Genomic DNA, 5,945 nt, shown 5'->3' with positions numbered 1-5,945 from the left:
GTCTGAGTCACCAGATCCCCTCATGTCTCTTCCTTTAGAACCCCAGGTGTTGCCCTGCCCTCTTCATTGGCCAAGTGGGAGCACCTGTTCTGGCATAAATGGGGCTGGATCTACTTCATTTGCTGGACCAGCTGCATCACAGTGAGATTTTAAATACAGCTGGGAACATTCACAAAATTTGCTCCATTTTGATTTAGAATCTGAGCAAGTTCTGATTCCAAAAGCTGTGCAGATAAAGCTGCCCTTTAAGTTATAACACACACGGCTACCACAGCTTCAAACGTGCCGGCCTGCATTTTAGTGGGATTCTTCAGTTGTGCTCAACTAACTCGGATTGACCTAACACAATTGAAAAATGCATCCTTTTTGACAATTAATACAAAGCCAAAGAGTTCGCAAGAGATGACGCAATACCAATGCATTTGGTCACCTATGGTGCCTCCTAGTACACTGGGTCAGATCTGTAGAAAATAGTCAAAGAATTTTTTTGAGACACTTTGATAGTAGTTATAGCTGATCACTAGACTTTCAAAATCAAACATGACAGAGTATAACACGCAATAGCCCAAAGACAAATTAATCAACATATAAACAGTAGCTGAAGTTGGCAAGACACCAAATCTCAGTAAAAATATTTAGCACCCCCCCACAAAGAAGCTGTTTAGCTGTAATAATGAAGCCATTCAGCTTCCCGTTAGAGCCCCTCAGCACTGAGCAGAACTGCTGAGCACAGACACACATCTCCCAGCTCACTGGAAGCCTCTTATTTTTGATGGAAGGTAGTAGAATATGGGCAATGCAATGAGCCAGCTCGTGGCTGGGGCAGTGGGGATAGTGGCAGAGTGCCCACCTTCTAACAGCAGAGTGAATATATTGACAGTAAGCTTTTGGTTGACTCCTTCAACTAAAACAGAAATATGGATCCTCCGCCCCAGCCAACTAGATCATCAGTCATCCCACAAGCAGACATAATTAAAATTACTGCCACTCCCAAAAAACAATTTAACCTAACTATGAAAACAACAAAACAAAGTCTTTCCCAGCCAGTTCCGCAATAAATCCATGCCGGTGTCACAAACCCTATTGGCATTTATTGGTTCTCCCTCTCACAGAAGCAACTACTGGAGGCAAAATGTAGAAGATGAACGTCAGTGAGAACAAAGTGCCTTGCTGTAACTGGTTCAGCAGACTGTTTACTTTGTTCAGGGTGGACAGGACCCCCTTACCAGGCTTGTGTTAATGGTTTGGCGGCCCCTCCTTCCTCCCAGCTCAGTGCATTAGGACTCCCCGAGTGCATTCCCTCATCTGCCGCTCACATCACTCTGTCTATATGCTCGCTGTCCTCTGCCGATGCACTGTGGGATAGTTGCCCAGATTTTTCCAAAAAGAAAAGGAGTACTTGTGGCACCTTAGAGACTAACAAATTTATTTGAGCATAAGCTTTCATGAGCTCCGATGAAGTGAGCTGTAGGTCACGAAAGCTTATGCTCAAATAAATTTGTTAGTCTCTAAGGTGCCACAAGTCCTCCTTTTCTTTTTGCGTATACAGACTAACACGGCTGCTACTCCGAAACCAGATTTTCCCAGAATGCACTGACACCAACAATGTTAGGCAGCATGGTAGGTGCAGCTGCACAGAAAATGGTTGGGATGGCAGAAAAGCTGCTTTGTGGACACACACTGAACAATTTACTTGTAACTTAAGGTCACTGGTTCAGCTAAATGCTTACAGTAAAGATGGGATTTTAGAATTCAGTTTCTAGTGGGAATACTTGTGTTTACAAGTTCAGCATTCACTTTCTATGAATATTCCTAAACATTTACTTAAAATTTGTTCTTTCCATGTTTGTTTCCATAATGCATAAGCATCCTTACTTAGTGATGTGAACTGTCCCTTTGATTGGGCTGAGTCAGATAAGACAAGATTTTCAGACTTGCAGCATCTTATGTGGTGTGGAAAGATCAGGGCTCATCTCTCTCTCTTTCTAATTTACTTATTGGATCATTTTTTCCTTTTTTTTGTTTAATATCAAAAATGGAATTCATGTTAAAGAACCAGTTTCAGCTTTAGAGTTAATTGGTACATTTTCATTGAAGTTACACCAGAGTTTAATTTGTCTCATTGTGTGAGTCTCATTTAGCCTGAGCTACATACCCCTGGAAGATTTGCCTGCTTAAATGCAGCTCAGATACCACACTTGATGTGCAGCAAACTACTTAGTAGTGTGTCTCAAGGGGATTTAAAGGGAAGGTATTTTATCATCAACTTATTTCTTCTATACAGTAAATACTGATCCTGTGCTCAACCCTGCTGAAATCAATAGTTTTGTCAAGGCCTTTAATGGGAACAAGTTTGGGTATTTACTGTACATTCCAGAACAATTAAATGAAACTTTATGATATGTGACTGAAAAAATAAAAACATTTTCACAGTGGGGAAAAAAAGCAACAGGAAATCTACAGATAGAAACCATAATTAATCAACACTTCGGACTTGCGTTTAAACATTCACCCTCCTTTTCTGTCCTTTGAAACTCCTCCACTAAGCACAGATTCTTTTAGTTACTCTCTTTCTTCCTAAAGAGCCAATCTTTGACAAAAAAAGTTATAATTCTATAAATTTTCAATTTAAATAATTTACCACATGATTAAATGTAATAGTCTGATTACTACCTGAAAGGGGGTTCCAAAGAGGATTGTTCTAGACTGTTCTAGATTGTTCTCAGTGGTAGCAGATGACAGAACAAGGAGTAATGGTCTCAAGTTGCAGTGGGGGAGGTTTAGGTTGGATATTAGGAAAAGCTTTTCTAAAGGAGGGTGGTGAAACACTGGAATGCGTTACCTAGGGAGGTGGTGGAATCTCTTTCCTTAGAAGTTTTTAAGGTCAGGCTTGACAAAGCCCTGGCTGGGATGATTTAGTTGGAGATTGGTCCTGCTTTGAGCAGGGGGTTGGACTAGATGACCTCCTGAGGTCCCTTCCAACCCTGATATTCTATGATTCTATGATTATATAACTGCAATAAATCAGAGTCATGGCAGATAGGATTTTTTGTGCAAGTTTCATAAATTGTATTTCATTATATAAACAGTTTTAGAAGTTTCAGAGCCATGGAGGCATTAGAGGTGTTCAATAGCTTTTATTTTTAACGTAGAAGTAAAAATTGTATAAATATTTTATACTAAAATTTGTCCAGGATCAAATATGCCAGTCTTACTGTGACAGACTCCTGCTGGATGCATTGGGACTTTTGTCTGAGTTTAGGTTATCAGATTTGGCCCATACGTATTAGACAATATATATAATTGCATAAATGACATTCCTAACAGTTACAGGTTTTAATGATAGTAATGCTGCACTTTCATGCCCAAGAGTTGGCAAGGAGGAACTGTGTTTACATGTGTTATTGTATATTTTTGCAAAGTTCTGGGTAAGTGTATGAACAGTGTCATAAATTAAACTGGAATTATCTTCTTGGGGCACCTTAATAATTGCTAGCCCTGATCATCTTCCTCCAGCTAACTTTCAATTTCTACACACAGACACTCTCTGTATGCTGGTCTGTAAAATGCAAACCTACCTAATAAACAGAAGCTGAAGACGAAACCCTCCCTTGCCTATACCATCTGAAAAAACAGACACAGCATTGACATATTATTCTCCACAGATAGTTAAAATGATATCCTGCCTCCATCCACTGCTCCAGAGGTTCTCAAACTTCATTGCAGCGCAATCCCCTTCTGAAAACAAAAATGACTACATAACTCCAGGAGGGGGGACCAAAGTCTGAGCCCGCTCGAGGCCTGCTGCCCTGAGCAGAGGGGCAAAAGCCCAAGGGCTTCAGCCTCAGGTTGGGGGCCTGTAATCTGAGCCCTGCTGCTCAGGGCTGTAGTTGAAGCCTGAGACCCACCACCCAAGATGGTGGGGCTCAGGCTTCGGCCCTAGGCACTGTGGCTCAGTCCCAGGGCTCGGGCTTTGGCTTTGGCCCTGGACCCCCCAGCAAATTTAACACCAGCCCTTATGACCCCATTAAAATGGGGTTGTGACTCACGTTGGGGTCCTGACCCACAGTTTGAGAATCGCTGCAACTACTCCATTACGCATTGATACCTTATGGTATCCCATTAATTGTCCTAATATTGGTCAGAGAACCCAAATTCCAGATACAGACCAAAGGTCAACTTTTTTCCACATCTGCCAGTTCTACTACAGTTCTCTTACTAGTGAATGGGAAATAAAATGGGTTAAGAATTGGGGGCTGAGTCAAGGTTGGTGTCCATCATTCACTGAGTCTTTCCAGACTTTCTTACTTACATTCTTTACTGTTGACGTAGAGTTCTAATTTCTGCCTTTAAAACATTTGCATTATTATAACTGCAACCTGCAACCAATGGTGTTTTGAAGTGCACTCATGATCAGAATAATGGTTAAGTATAAATCCTAAATTCATGATCAAAAGATCGGATCCATGGATAATGTGCATTCAGAGTCATGTTGCTTATTTTACTGACGTTAAGAACTGCAGAGCCAATAAAACTATGGGACAGTGAGCTTGATGCTCTTCTGACACAAGCATCAGTTTCAGAATTGTTAAGCAAGTTCTAACTGCTGAATGTTTTCCTCCCATGTTAATACACCAACCAGAAATAATCCAGTTTGGATTCTCTAATCCCAGGTGCAGTTTGCAGAGCTGGCAGTTAGAAAACAAACAGACAATCTTTGTATATGTGAACTGAGGAAATCTGATACAGAAGCAGAATCATTGTGTGACAATGAAAGTGGAAACCTATGAAGACATTTCTCTTGTTGCTTTTCTCTATTTACAGCATCTTAACTCTTCAGACAGTTTTGTATGGCAATTTTTTAAAGTAATTTTGGTAGAGATTGGGCCTGATGCAATGCCTGGAGAAATCAATGAGAATCTGCTGGATTGATCCCCTAATATGGCTAAGAAGTGTCGCTTACGCTTGGATTTTACTCTGAGAAGGAGATGCCTTGCTGAAAACAAGACTTGGGTCATTTATACTTTAACCTTGTCTTCTGAACTTCAGCACTTTTAATTTGATTGAACATGCACATACACAGAGGCCAAGATGGAATGTGCCAAATGTTTGCCTAATAAATCAAACTCAGTGGAGTGTTCTTTGCTTTCATACTGGACTTTACCCAGGGAACTAAAGAAAAAAATTTAATTAGTCAATGAAGTTGTTTACTCTTGGCCAGCCATTTGGCAAAGGGGGATTAACTAACCCAGACAAATTCAGATGTCTGCAAGTTTAAAACTCTCTCATCTTCCCAGAATACAGTATTTGCCTTTCTGCTTCTTCACAATTTTTCTTTTGAAAGGTACATTCTGTGCAGAATGACTTTCACCCTCTATGAATCTGCATAGGCTTTTTGGGAATCTGATAGTCCCAATTCTATAAAAATGCCATCAGACTCCCAAAAAGCCTATGCAGATTCATAGAGGGTGAAAGTCATTCTGCACAGAAGAAGCGGAGAGTCAATTGTCTATAAAAAGAAAAGGAGTTCTTGTGGCACCTTAGAGACTAACAAATTTATTAGAGCATAAGCTTTCGTGAGCTACAGCTCACTTCATCGGATGCATTAGTGAGCTGTAGCTCACGAAAGCTTATGCTCTAATAAATTTGTTAGTCTCTAAGGTGCCACAAGTACTCCTTTTCTTTTTGCGAATACAGACTAACACGGCTGCTACTCTGAAACCTGTCAATTGTCTATGCAACACAGTCTTCTCTGACCCAGGTCCTACGCAGACTTGAGGATTCATAGCTGGAGAGATAGTGAGGCTGAGCAAGGCCAGGGGAGAAATGCATGTTGATTCCTTCCTTTTGTGGAATCTGCAAAGAAGTTAATGCAGTCTGAATATTATATGGTCAAGGCTTCTCTATTTTCATGTTTGAATGGCAGACAGCAAAGAAAGCAGCAC

The sequence above is a fragment of the Dermochelys coriacea genome, chromosome 6, assembly GCF_009764565.3.
Source record: "Dermochelys coriacea isolate rDerCor1 chromosome 6, rDerCor1.pri.v4, whole genome shotgun sequence".
NCBI classification, from domain to species: Eukaryota; Metazoa; Chordata; order Testudines; family Dermochelyidae; genus Dermochelys; species Dermochelys coriacea.
This window is presented reverse-complemented; position numbering follows the sequence as displayed.